The sequence below is a fragment of the Ursus arctos genome, unplaced genomic scaffold (genome assembly GCF_023065955.2).
Source record: "Ursus arctos isolate Adak ecotype North America unplaced genomic scaffold, UrsArc2.0 scaffold_20, whole genome shotgun sequence".
In the NCBI taxonomy this organism is placed as follows: Eukaryota; Metazoa; Chordata; class Mammalia; order Carnivora; family Ursidae; genus Ursus; species Ursus arctos.
This window is the reverse complement of record NW_026622875.1, coordinates 32,916,048-32,931,035: the sequence shown is the minus strand read 5'-3', so window position 1 is coordinate 32,931,035 and position 14,988 is coordinate 32,916,048. Positions and strand designations below refer to the sequence as shown.

Genomic DNA, 14,988 nt, shown 5'->3' with positions numbered 1-14,988 from the left:
AGCTACATCTCAGTAGGAAAAGCCAGCCACCTCACAGTATTATAACTTACCCTGGCCCGGTCCCTTGCTCCCCAGCTCAGTGAAGGGCCTTGAAGACAAAAGCCCATATTCCCTGTATGGACACCATCACCAGAAGAAGCAGAATGGAGTTTGTTCTGAAAGAACTGGGTTGTTTGTTTTGATCTGCCTCATGACGTTAGCTTGAAGGGCATCACCAACCACATCTCTCCTAACGTGGAACTCTACCAACACTGAGCTGGCTGCCCCAGGGGGTTGTCAAAAGCACTTGAAAGCAAATATATTAATAGCTGGTGCCTGAGGCAATAAGCAACTGTTGAGGTAAACAAGAAACTGGCCAAATAGCTTGGGAGGAAAATTTGGGGAATGAGATGCTTTGTCCAACAAATGCTTTAAAAAGACCAGACATAGAGGGGTTATTATAGCTGAGTGGTAGAGCACTTGACCAAAAAGATCAGACAGATTCCTGGGAATCTAGACAGTCATGTGCATGCATGGGCCTAAGTACATGCTCAAGAAAGCCCTGAGATAACTGCAAACTCTCACCTCTGGCTGACTCGCCTCTGGCTGGCACCTTCTGTGCATACAGGAGGTGAAGGCTAAGGCAGAGCTGTCAATGTCAATCCAAACACCAGCTAAACACTAAGCTAACAGAACGGAGATAGTGACGGCCACACATGACAAAGAATACAGACATAACAAAATTAGTACAGAAAAGTCACAAAACAAGCAACAGCAGCTACAAGAAGCAGCAACAAACCCTGGGGACTAAGAAGAATCTGATTTTCAGACTTGCCACATTAGTATATTAAAAATGTCCCATTTTCCACAAAAAGATTTCACAGCATGTAAAGAAATAAGAAAATATGGCTCATATACAAGGAGGGGAAAAGTCACTAACAGAAACTGTCCCTAAGGAAGCACACACATTGGCCTTATTAGATGAAGACTTTAAATCAACTATTTTAAATATGCTCCAAGAGCTAAAGGGAACCATGTACAAAGAACTAAAGGAAATCACAAAAATGATGTCTCACCCAATAGAGATTATCAGTAAGTAGCTAGGAATGATGTTTTTTAAAGGAACCAAGCAGAAATTCTGGGTTTGTAAAGCACAATAACTAAATGAAATTTTCACTGAGCAAGCAGAAGAAAGAATCAGCAAGCCTAAAGATAGGTCAGTTGATACCACCCAGTCTGAGGAGCAGAAAGGAAAAGAGAATGAAGAAAAATGGACACTAAGAAACCCCTAGCTATCACCAGTCCCACCAACATACACATAATGGGAATCCTGGAAGGACAGGAAAGAGAAGAAAGAGCAGTAAGGTTTTAAGAAATAATGGCTGAAAACTCCTCAAATGCAATGAAAAATAAGAACTGATGTTTACTTAAGGCCAAAACTAACATAAGTGGTTGCGTGAGGCAACTCAACTAGCCCCATGCCACTGGGTACTTCTGACATAGGGAGAGTGAGAGCATTTAAGAAAACAGAATTACTTGGGAACAGAAGTCCAATGAGAGGTTAGTGCTGTGATGAGTCTAACAGCACTCTATGCTGAAGATCCTTCGGATAATAGGAGGCAGCACAGAGAAATCCAGGCCTCCATCCACGCACCCTCGGCCCCCCTCACTCACCGGCCTCTGGGCTTCTGCTGTCCTGGAGTGCTCCCGCTCCCTTCACAGCCGTGAGCCGCCTTGTCCTCCCTGCTCCTCACAACCAGGTTTCCTGATGTCACACACGCACCCTCACAGGCCAGCTCCCTGCCCCCACACCTACTTCCAAATCACCAGAGTGGTGAGCGGCCACTGTTGGGGGCCGAGGTTCAGCTGATCCCTCCAGCAAGGGACAAAGGGCTGAGATGCCCTTCTACATGCTGCAGGGAGTCTGACCCGCCCTGGCCAGTGGGGGCGTCCCACACAAGTCACATTTCAATCACCGGCTGGACAAGGGGCAGGAGGTGAGCTGAATTTAAGTGTCTAAAACATTTTATTATACTTAGTAATCTTTTAAATCCATTCTTAGAGGCAGTTATATTTTAAATATAATAGGGTTACTATTTCCTCCAATAAACCCTTTTCTACTTTTATAGCAGGTATCAATAGGGAAATCAGGGCTCCATATGCAAATTTTACCTCCAGAAGCTTTTTGTTTGTCCAAAGTATTAATGGATGCTTTGATGGAGGAGGGATGAAAGAGACGGTCTTTAATTAAATCCCAAAATTTGATTACTTCTTTTGAGGTAGCATATTTAGCTGTCTCTACAAAGATTTTTTTTCCCCTAAAACATAATATGTTCATTTCAATTATCGTGGGCTAAGAAAGGAATCTACACTCATTTATAGATAGAATGTTTCATTTGCCCATTGCCAATTATGATTTTCCTATTGACAGAAATATACTGTCAGGATACATTTCAATAGCGTCTATTACCAAAGTTTCTAAGCCCTCTCTTACACATATTACACCATTAACAAATACATACATGGGAAGATTACCCAAATACCAGCCTCCTCCATAGCCATCTTTGGTGGAATTAGAAAATCTTAAGAATGATTTCTTTTGACCAAGGAAAGAATCTCTTATGAGAGTTGAGACACAATGCATTATCTAAGACAGTTCTATCTGGTTAGAGAAGCATGAAGAGATTTCAAATCTTTAAAGTTACCATTTTTAGACCATTTCAAAATTTCAGAATTCTTTTAAAATTTTGAGGGGAGTTATACACTTAAAATAGGTTTCAATTTAGCATTTCTATTACAAACTCAAAAACTGCAGTGTTGAATTCTGAATACTAAAATTCTGCCTAAGTTTTAACATAACAAAAACTGCACAGCCAAATTCTATTCTAGCAGTAAAGATTCTGCTTTGCAGGAATTAATTTTATACATTCATAACCATTAAAAAGCATGAATTTTCCTCTTCCCCACCACAGATTAAAAATAGCTTTTGTTGTATCACATTCTTTTCAAATAGTTGCATGCAACTCTCTCTTTTTTTGTCCTGCTAAAAATATGTACAACTTAACCAACCTACTAAAATCAAAGCAACTTCAACTTTTTCCCCCCATAGCTACCAGTTTCCTGGATGAGATTCTTCCACACAGCTATCTTAGTATTTCCTGTGTCCCTACATAAATAGAAAATAGTTCTATTTGGACTCTTCATAATCAAAAATCTCTCTTGATGACTGCCTAATTAATAGAGGCAGTGTAAAGATCATGCTAAAATGATCTGCACCTGTCTTTAGAGAACATTTTTGCACTTGCATATGAAAATGAACAGTGATATTCTGGGAATTTAGAACTTTATTCTTTCAAAGATTGTCATGTTCCTATTTCACATTTTTTTCCTAAAATACAGGCAGCAGTGCACCGCCTATTTTCCTCATCCACATCCTCACCCAGCCTTTGAGTAATTCTGAGAGCATGGTGAAATAGGATCTCCTCTTAGGGAAATTGGATGCTGTTTTCCTCAAAAGATTGTTTTTAGCTCATGTGTTCAATGATTTTACCATTTACTAGATATTTCATCAGCTTGCCAAGAATGGCTATGACAGTCACCAACTTACAGTCCTCCGTAAGCAGGTAAATCACATTTCCAATATACCAGTCCCTTGACCCCTTGGTCACTACATTTAAAGCTTTCTTATATGATAAAGACAGATGATTACAAATAAAACAATCTACTTAGCACAAGAAAGATTCTCTACCAAGGCAAATTCATTGTGGAATTATCCATTTTTAAAGATATGATATGGCTCAGTCAATTAAGCATCTAACTCTTGATTTCAGCTCAGGTCCTGATCTTGGGGTCATGGTATCGATCCCTGCATCCAGCCCCACGAGCTTAGTGTGGAATCTGTGTGAGATTCTCTCTCCTCTCCCTCTGCCCCTCCCCCCACTTGTATGTGATGTCTCTCTCTCTCTACAAAATACATAAACAAACAAACAAACAAATATATGTGTATGATTAAAATAGCTACCTACAAGGTAGCCAGTATTTGTTGTTATATACACAGATATAAGAAGCAGAGGACCTGGCCCCCTGCCCTTGGAAAAACTCATCATATGGGCTAGATTCACAAATACAATAAAACATGTAATGCTTAAAAATGCTTTTAAGTAAAAATGTTAAGCACCTTCTTTTTTTAATGGCTCTGACCCATTTTGTTCTTCTCAATGAAATTTCTAGTTCAAACTTTAATTGAAAGTGAGATATAATTTTAATGACAATTACCACACTAAATTTCTTCCACATGGCAAGGATAAAGGAAAACTCCAAACAGGATAACAAAATATATTTATAGATTATAATCTGATGCTGAGGAACTGATATTCAAAACATTCTATTGTATTCTCATGTGGTGATTATAACACAGTGGTTATCAATACAGTAAACTCTTATTTATTCACAGTAGTTGAGGAACTGGGTGGCCTCCAGTTAAATAAGTAAATCTATTTTAATTATAAATAAAAACACCACACAAGCATCAGCACTCCTGCATTCTGTGAACACATTCTCCCTATAAGGCTGGCCCTCTATACCCCACCAATGGCCAAGCCTGTGGGCAAGAGCCACTTACAAAGCTCACAGCACATGTCTCTTGCTCTCTTGCGTGCGCGCACTCTCTAATCTACATATCTGTTTCTTAAACTTCTGGTTGATCTTTCCAGTTGTTCATTTTCTCAATAAACATAAGTTTATTGTATAATCATATTAAAAAATAAAATTAACTTATATTTATGTAGAATACCCTAGGAGTTAATACAATGCTGTCTCTTATTCATCGATAAAAGAACATACAAGCATTAACATTATATCTAATAAACGCAGTTTTAAAAAGTTAAACAATATTCTTTTTTTTTTTAAGATTTTATTTATTTATTTGACATAGAGACAGCCAGTGAGAGAGACAGCCAGTGAGAGAGAGACAAGCAGGGGGAGTGGGAGAGGAAGAAGCAGGCTTCCAGCAGAGGGGCCTGATGTGGGGCTTGATCCCAGAACACCGGGATCATGCCCTGAGCCGAAGGCAGAAGCTTAACAACTGAGCCACCCAGGCGCCCCTAAAAAGTTAAACAATATTCTAATGCCATGAAGTAACATCCTCATTGGCCTTCTAAATAACAAGCCTTTCCAGAATCTGGAATCCATTATTAGGTGACTCAAAGATCCATTGTCACATTTACATGCTATTGTATGGAAGATGTTTTTTTCAGGTAATAAACTACAAAGAGTACCATTAACAAAGCATTATGGACAAATTATTTTAGTTTGTTTAAAAACACACAGGCGCTTTGTCTCACTGACTTTTCACCCTCAGAGACAGTGAAGGAAATAAACTGGGTTCTGGTGATAAAGTTTTAGACTGATACCATATACATGGCACATGTGGTATTATTTATTTCCTAATTTGCCTGAATGAATTTCCAATTGTTTTGTCTATATTTATGCCACACTTCCAGAAAATACCATTCTGAAGTCCATATTCACAGAATCTTTGGATTGAGGATTCCCAGGAAAGAACATTTATTCCTGCACTGCTACCTGAGGTAACTCTTCCTCACTCTGGGGGAAACCTCTCCAGGAAAAGATGCCCACTCAACCAACTCCAAAACAGGTTAGTCAGAAAAAGGCATGTATTTTTTATAATCCAAATCTGCAAGCCACAGAATGAATACTCTAAAGGAAGACTAAATATTAAAGCATATAACTTTAAAAGTCAGAAAAATAGCAAAAATAAATAATAAATAAATAAACTCAAAGAAGAAAAGAAAAAGAAATAATAAGGATAAAGGAAGTAAAGAGAAAAGCAGAAACTAATTTCACAGAAAAGGGATACAAAACAGCAACAGAGATCAGCAAATATTTTTCGAAAAGATTATGAAACTGATAAACCATGGCAAGCCTGAGAAAAAAGAAAGAACAAATAAAAAATACTAGTAATGAAAAGAAGGACATAACTACATATGCAGTGGATTACAAAAAGGTGGGAGAATATGATGAACATTATTTCAATAAAATTGAAAACTTAGGGGGAAAAGCCCCAGCACCTTTACTGCACAATGTCTTATTAAAATGTTACTTAGTAATTTAAATTCTGGCTCCAAATGAGTAAATTCAGGTTTGGGATTCAAAGAAATAAAACTGAAAATTTTATCTACAATATCTCATACTAGGTATTGTGATTTGTAAATGTTCTGAATTTAAGAATGATGTCTACGTCTTCTTAAGTTATTTACCTAATCCAGAGTTTTCCTCCAGTATCTCTGTTTAACTTTTGGGATTAATTAATAAAAGTTTCTAGATGTTGCCAAGTGTAAATGATTATAATTTGATAACTTTCTAAAACAGCTCAATGACCCTTGTACTTCCATATTTAATATTAACTTTGAGCTGCCATATAACTGCCTTAATCCGGGCCTAGGTAAGTGCTAGAACAATAAAGTCAAAGCATTACAGAGCTAGAAGGCATTTCACCCCTTACTTTACAGATAGAAAACTGAGACCCAATGAAACGAAGTAACTTGCCCAGGTTGTCATATTAACTATGTCTTTTTCCTCCAACACAGAAAGTCATGGATAATTCTGTACTCAGTGGAACATAATTCTGCCCCATTACCTTCACTAGTAACGTAATAGGAAGCTATTGCCCCCCTCCCCCGCCCCACGCACATCTCTCTGTGGAGCACCAGGCAGAATCAGCCCAGTCATTACCATTACGGGGAGTTTTCATACGTTATCTAAAAGACTGTTTTCTGCACAAAATAATTTCCATTATTTTAACACTTTTCTCCTTTTATCTTCCTGGTTTAAATGCCTTGTTGACTGTAAAGTTCCTGGTGACAATTTGCTCTTCCTCGTAATAACCTAGCACAATCTTATAGTCTTACTTTAGCTTCTCGGATCAAGGGTAGGAGACTGTGTTGAACAGTGCTCTTTGATTCTGCAGTTACACAAAAGTTATATAAAAAGTCAGTAACACAAATAGGTTAAAAGGAGCATAATCAGGCAATCATCCTAAAGCTTTTTCTACATAGTACTAAATTTTCAAATCATGAGACATTTAAATGATTCACATAAGAAAATCGGAATTTGGCCCTGTAGAATCAAAATATCAAGATGCAGTTTCCTCCTCTGCATGAATTCTCAAGATGACTGCTACTATGTCCCTCCTGCTGGATGGTCTTTTTCCATGTGGCCTTGTACTGCCCCGTCAAAAAGCGGGGGTCTCATTCCCCTCTCCTGTATCTGGGCCGGCCCATGACTCACTAAAACAATGCAGCAGAGGTGATTTGGCGTGGCCTCAGAGCTAGGTCAAGAGACCATGAAGGTTCCACCTGGTTCTCTTAGGCAGCTTGCTCTGGGGAACATTCACCTACCTGAGACCATCACATTGGGAGGGCCACGCACAGGCACTCAGCTGAGCCCAACCTTCCCATTACCCACACCAAAATGCTCAATATGGGAGTAAGCCAACTCCCAAGTGGAGCCCCGGCTGTTTAAGTCACCCGGTCACTCAAGCCTTCCCGACTGAGGCCCGGACGCTGGAGAGCAAAGACAGACACTCTGGATGTGTCTTGTCCAAAGTGCGGACCCAAAGAATCCATGATCTCAATAAAATGGTTATTGTTCACGACGCTAAGTTTAAGGCGGTCTGTGATACAGATACAGCTGCAGATGACCAGAAGGGCATGTTTGGGCCAAAAACAAAACCAAAAATACGAAAAAATCTACAATATCATTGAGTGTAACTTTAGGACTAATTCTTGTATTTATTAACTAGGTAGCCAGATAAACCAGAAGGTTAAAAAGGCCCTTCAGACAGAAAGGAAGATCAATGTACTTGCCCACAGAGGATGTATGTCCTTAACAAAATGGGACTGTAGCCTATGCACATCCGGATTGTGAAGGACTGAAAAGGGCTAAGTACCAGGAAAAGGCTCAGGCAGGGAAGGAAGAGCCTTTTATAGCATAGCTATCTCATTCTCCAGTCACTGCCAGGCAACCTGCTAAGGAAACTAGGAGTCTCCAAGGGGCTCCTAAGACAAAGCACACGGGCAAGGGGAGAGGGGAGATAAAGAACACACATGTGGCTCCTTTACCCTTTGAGGTACAGGATGACACACGGCTAATGTATGACCACAAAAGACAGACGAGAGCCTAAGATATGATTTACCATACAGACCTGAACACCAACGACGGAAAATCAAGTGTGTTAACTATCTTTACCTTTTATCCTTCAAAATACTTTTGATAATATATTTATATTCTAAGTCTCTTCAAGCACTTGGCGTCAAAATAGCTCCAACATTCATCATTAACAATTAGGACTTTAACTACAAAGACGATAGAGTTACAGGAAGCGCATTCATTTGATGCCATAATATCACTGACTCTTTATATAGATGGTATTAATTTTCTTCTTTTAGACCGGATACTCTTGGTGGTAAATTATTCCTGGAGTTTTAATAGTAACAAATTTGAATGCCAAGCTTCAAATATATTTTTCCACCAGAAATAGTGCCGGGAGAGACTCTGTCCCTCTTGACCATTTCTCCACCCCACAAACCATTTTGTTTCCCTTCCTCAGTGCTTTAGGAAAGATCTTTACAGCGGATATATGAATTTGTTCACTATGGAACCCATTAGCTTCAGCAAAACCTATAAAAGCAAGGGCTATTATGTTTTCTTAATCAAAATAAGTGAGAAACAACGAGCTCAAAAGCAAAGTATTTGGCTGTTGTTTTAAAAAGCTGAGTAATCTTTCCTTCCATATTCCACATCCTTCCTCCAATCTGTCTATTCCCTAGTATGGCGGGCCTAGACACATCTGAGGAAGGACATGGAATATGGAATGAAAGCACAAAGCAGCAACCACAACAGTAACAAAAACCCTTTCAGTCAGATCACAACACAAATACTTTTCAAGATTAGAGCCCCTTACTAAGCATGCTTTGATTTAATTAATTAAAAATAATGAAATATGTACTGAAAGTTTCAGAGATGCTAACAGCAAATACATGCTGACTTTCTCTATGTTAGGTTCTGGCTAAATATTAGCATAAAGTAAATGTGTGGATGTTAATACTGAGAACTCTCATCTTCAAACTAAAAAAGGCAAGGTAAGAATAAATATGAAGATTTCAATGAAGTCTTAAGCAACTTCTAGGTCTTAAATCAAAAGCATTAACCTCATAGAAGAATTTTCACTAGTATTATGCATTGTTTCGTTTATGTCAATTTTCCTTTACCACATTATAAAAGATGTTTTCATTGATTCATTCTAACATCTAGTAATACAGCTTTGTATACAGATGAAATCTTTGTTTTTTAAATTTAAAGTATTGCTTAAAATTTTAAGTGATAGTTTACGAATCTATCTTTAAATGTATTTTAAATTTTTAATCATTCACTTCTATTACAATGTAATTTTATAAAAACTAAGATTTACCAACCTATATTTTTTAAAAAGTATTTTATTTTTAATACCACAAATTCTAGACCAGTAAAACTTGGACCACCAAGAGAAAAAAACTTGAAAAATCTAATTTAATTTATCTTGGAAATACACTAATACACTAATTAATAGGCTCACAATTAAATTCAACATACTAAAATTAATGATGGGTGAACTTAAGGAATATATCCTTTGAAAACCCATCTTTCTCCTATATAATATTAGTGTTTAAGAAAATTTAATTGAACTACTATGCTTCCCCTAGTCTCTCCCCTCACTGTTATATATATTTCTCCAGACACATACACAAAATGCACTTTATTATCCTCATGAAAACTTTATAGGCTATATTAAGATCTATGTTATAGTTACCTTAATTTTCTCTCCAACTACTTTCTCCCAAACTCAAAACTAAAACAAAAAACTTTTCATAAATAATGTGTACACCAAAAGTTCCACATTAAGGGGCACCTAGCTGGCTCAGTCAGTAGAGCATGTTGACTCTTGATCTCAGGGTCATGAGTTCAAGTCCCATGTTGGGTTCTAGTAGAGCTTACTTTAAAAATAAATAAATGAATAGATAGATAAATTTAAAAATTCCACATTAAAATTCAGGCATTCTATTCAAAATGATTATGAGTTTTGTTGTTTTTTAGCAATGTAATCATGAAAATGCCTTCATGAAAGCTTAATTACATATGTACAAATATATTTATAATATTCCTATTCTGTAAGTAATTGGATTTAATTCCATGTTCTCAAAGCAAAGTCACTTTACATTTCTCAAAACCTTTGACTAAATTTAAACATTTATTTTCCTTACAACCAAATCAAAATGATATTAAATATAGCAGAAAGCAATAAACCATTAAAATATTAATTAGTTTACTAATCATAACAGAATTTCAGCAATAATCTGATAATATGATTTCTTAAAGATTTATTATTTATTTATCTTAGAGAGAGAGCACACAGCGTGAGGGACAGAGGGAGAGAGAGAATCTCAAGCAGACTCCGTGCTGAGCAGGGAGCCCAATGGAAGGATTGATCCCAGGACGCTGAGATCATGACCTGAGTCAAAATCAAGAGTCGGAGGCTTAACTGACTGAGCCACCCAGGTACCCCTATTTATTTATTTCAGAGAGAGAGAGAGAGAAAGCATGAGCAGGAGGGGCAGAAGGCGAGGGAGAGAGAATTTCAAGCAGACTGCATGCTGGGTATGGAGCTAAATATGGGGCTCTATCTCACGACACTGAGATCACAACGGAGCCAAAACCAAGAACCGTATGCTGCCACCCAGGCACCCCAAATCTGATAATATGATTAAGAAAAATTTTACATCACATCCCATACTAGGCAGGCATCCTATTTGCTCAGTGAAGACATTTAGTAACCCCACAGAATAATCTTAGAAGCTAAAGTATATAGCATACCCCTACAATCAAAATTTTAATTAATGAGTGAGAAGTGACCCCCGAGAAGGGCTGGGCATGCTAAGCAAAGGGGAGGAAGAGAATTTCTGGGTTAGGACACAGCATAAAAACCACAGGGAGGAGAGGGATGGTAAAGTGACTGCAGTCTGAGAGGCCCAAGCTGGCTAGAACAGGGGGTTGACGAGAAGCAGGAAAGGATTCTGGAGAGATACCAAGGAGAGATGGGATATAGTCTGAAAACCAAGATGAAGGTCAGGGCTCCAGCCTAAAAGCAAAGAGCAGCATAGAACTGCTGAATGAAAAAAATTTTCAAAGTACTGTTATAAGGGTATTAATCTGAAAACTATCTGAAAAAGATTGGAGGGAAAGGAAGACGACAGGGGAAAGGAGATTAATTATTAGTGTTCCCTCAATTGTATGGTGACAAGAGACTGGTGCCAACATCAGACATAACAGGACAGATGTGGGGAACAATGAGAAAACAGTCAGCTGGTAGGAGGAGGCCGTCTTCAATACCAATATCCCAAGAAGGGTTTTTGGTTTGTTTGGATGGTTGATTTGGTTTGGTGAAGAAGCACATCTTTATGCATCTAATGTCACAGTCATTAGTTATTCAGTATTGTATGTTAATACTTGTTAAGCAAAAAGCAGAATAACTCAGCAGGGAGCACCTGGTTTCACAGTTAGGAGCCCACAAATCTATTTTTGGCTTTTTGAGTAATGTTGCTCATCACCTTATACAACCAAATAGGTCTCAGTTCCCTTCAAAGAAAAATGGTAGAGCAAACTGTTAGAACTCATGAAGTCTTGGTGGGGGGCGTGGCGGGGGGGACAAACTCGAATCTCTGCAACAAAATGCCTGGGAATAAAACTGCTACATAAACGTGAAACCACCAGCAGCAAGCAGCATTTTCTGAATGATGCCAGATGACCTGCAATTTTACCAAACTGGTTGCATGTTGTGTTTTAATGAGAGCACTGATGTCTGAACACATTAATACCAAAATTCACCACTTTACCTACCTGTGATCATCCTTCTGTAACTGTTTTTTGCTTCTAGGGTTGAAGATCAATCACAATTGTGATACAATTTTGAAGCACCATATGACTATTTTCAAAAATTGACAAGCAAAGTATTTCCATAAATTCAAATCCAAATCAAATATTTAAAAGAAAATAATATAACAGTTGCACTAAAACACTTAGCAGGTTGTCTATGAGGCAAGGCATCCAGATACTACCCATGAAAACGAAGAGACAAAGAAATGATAATTTTCATTTTGCATGAAAGTTGATTGTAAGGAACACCTAACAGTCAACGGAGATAGTTCCAACTTCCCCTTGTCCATACAGGCTGCGAGTGCATGAACTCCGAGAACCCAGCACCTATAAATAACAAAAGTGGAGCTTATATATTATTGGCTAGTCGGGGAAAAGGTTCTGAACTGTTTCCTCAAGACCTGGGTTTGTTCAAAAGAGAACATAGTCTACTTTGTGAATTAGATTTTAATTTCTTGGAACTAGGGAGACAAAATAAATGAATTCTAAAGATACCCTGGAATATTCTTTTTCTGTTCCTCAGTTTTGAATGGTCTCCCTATTCTTCCATTAAGCTATTTTTAAACATGTAAATATGAAATTAAAAATGTATTAATGCAAAAGAATAGTGAAGACTTTGGAACCGACAGAACTATTCAAATCAGAGCTTCACCAATTACTAACTCTCTAACGGGGATAATATCTCCAACACACTCTCAGGTTCTACCTATATTTTGAAGACAAGACCCGAAGGACTTGTTGATAGGTTGGATGGTGTGTGAGAGAAAGAGAAGAGTCAAAGAGACTGTGAGGCCTGAACAACTAGGAAGGCTGCCAGCCAACAGAGATAAGAAAGACCTCAGATAGAGAGGGAAAAGGAGAATTGCATTTGAGACATGGGAAGTGGAGAGGCCCAGGAGGCAGGTGTATATAGGAGCCTAGAATGCAGAAGAAATACCGGGCTGGAGATATAAATTTGGGAGTGGCTGACATATAGATGGGCACGTAAAGCCATGAGACAGGATGAGATCACCCAAGGAATATAAACAGCTAGAAAAGAACAGATAGAAAAGGAAAGAGATCACTACCATATTTTGAGGTCAAAGAGAAGACAGATGAGTGAGATAGGAGGAAGGAGGGAGAGGAGGGAGCCAGGAAGACCTGTGAAGTGTAAGTATGTCAAGATGAGAGACGATCAGCCATGCCCTATGCTGCTGATGGGGACAGGGAAGGGAGAACTGAGAACTGACTGATGGATTTAAGGACTTGGGGACCTTGACAGGAGCAGCTCTTCTCTTCAACAGTGAGGTGAAGAACATGAATGGAGTGGGTTTAAGAAAAAATAAGAGCAAGGAATTGAAGACCACGAGCACAGACAACTCTTCAAGTTGTTTTGCTGAAAAGGGAGACAAAGAAGTTGGGCCAGCAGGGAAGTGGCATCAAGAGAACATGGAAGAAATATCAGAACGTTGTCTGCGGATGGGAATGACCCAATAGAAAGTAAAAACTACGGGAGAGAGGAGGAAAATGCTGTATGAATGAGCTGCGTGGGTAAGGGTTGGGGGCAGTGGAGATCCGGCATGTGAACTGGAGACTGGTTTGGGGAGGACCTAGACTAGTTCACCTCGGTAACACTAGGGAAACCAGAATGTGTGGAAGCAGTGCTGATAAATGGGTGCACAGGTAGGGGGCCATGACCAAATAGCAATAATGGTAATCATTCAGACCAATTCTATTGTTTCTTACGGGTGGGAAGGGAAGACCCCGTAAAGAGGAAGAAACCACCCTAAATTTTATTTTTTTCACCCTAAATTTTAAATTTCATAATTATCTTAAAGAAACAGCTACTAATCCAATGTAGGCTGTGTTAAGCCAGAAAAGGCAGTTATTTCTGATACATTCCTGCCTTTTGATGAATAGGAGTAGGGACTCCAAAGCAATATTAAATAGGTTATAGAATATAAAGGAAATTACAGAATAGAAAAGAAGCGTTATAAAGAAGAGTTATGGCATGCAAATTTCAACCCCAGGACACATAAAATATCCTTGTTCTTAATCCTCTTCATTAGTCCTTGTCTGCTTAGTGAACCTTAGCTCAATGATCCCAAAAGACATTGAATAAAACAGTAACAGTAAGAATAGGAAGAATGACATATAGAACTATTGTGAGCTTTGGTGGACCAAACCCTGCACTAAATGCTGTAATATACCTATTCTCAACAAATCAGTAGAGGAGGCCTCTGAAGGAAGCACTACTATTACTCCCTTTCATAGATGAGGAAGCTATAGCAGAGAGAAGTTATGTAACTTACCCAACAGTAAGCGGCTGAGCTAGAATTTAAACCCAGGTCCGTACTGATCTCTGTGTAAATTATCACCTCAAGAACTCAGCTCATGAGCGTCAATCTGGATAACAATTGTTTAAATTTATTAAGACAAAAATATGAAAAGATCTCAATTAGTAAACTATTTCTACCTTTACCCAAATTCAGTAGGTGGATAACCCAAGCTCTTCTAGATTACTCCTGGGACCCAGTGATAATGACAGTCTACCCTCTGGGATGTCATTTTATGTACTAACATTACTTATATAATTACTAACATTACTTTTATGATAAAAGGAAAAGTATAAAGAAGGCTGACACATACTTTGTTCCAAATTATCTAGTTAACTTAGATGCCACAACGCTTATCACACATTACCATAATTTTCCAATTTAGGCATTATCAGATAATAAACTGATACACTATATATTTCTAATAGCCTCTGCTACCATCACGTTTTTATTAATTTCATCTTCATCTGAAAAAACAAGGAATTTTAAAGCCAGGCTCAAAAATGAATAATAAACCACAACTGGGATGCAGCCTCAGTCCCCGCCATCTCCTCCCCAAGGCTGTCTGCCTCCAAGACAGCCACGTTGATCACTCCACCAACAAGCTGTGCTATGCCATTCTTGGGTCGTTGCTCATGCTGTTTCCTTTGCCTGGAAGTTCTCCACCAAGTAGTGGATGCCATTGGTGCCCTACCCAAATCCCCCA

General features: G+C 38.4%; 1 protein-coding gene across 1 annotated transcript in view; it reads right to left on the bottom strand.

Annotated features, from left to right (window-relative positions):
- Positions 1-14,988, bottom strand: part of PLCL2 (phospholipase C like 2) — a 184,604-nt gene that overhangs the window by 139,788 nt on the left and 29,828 nt on the right. The window lies entirely within an intron of this gene.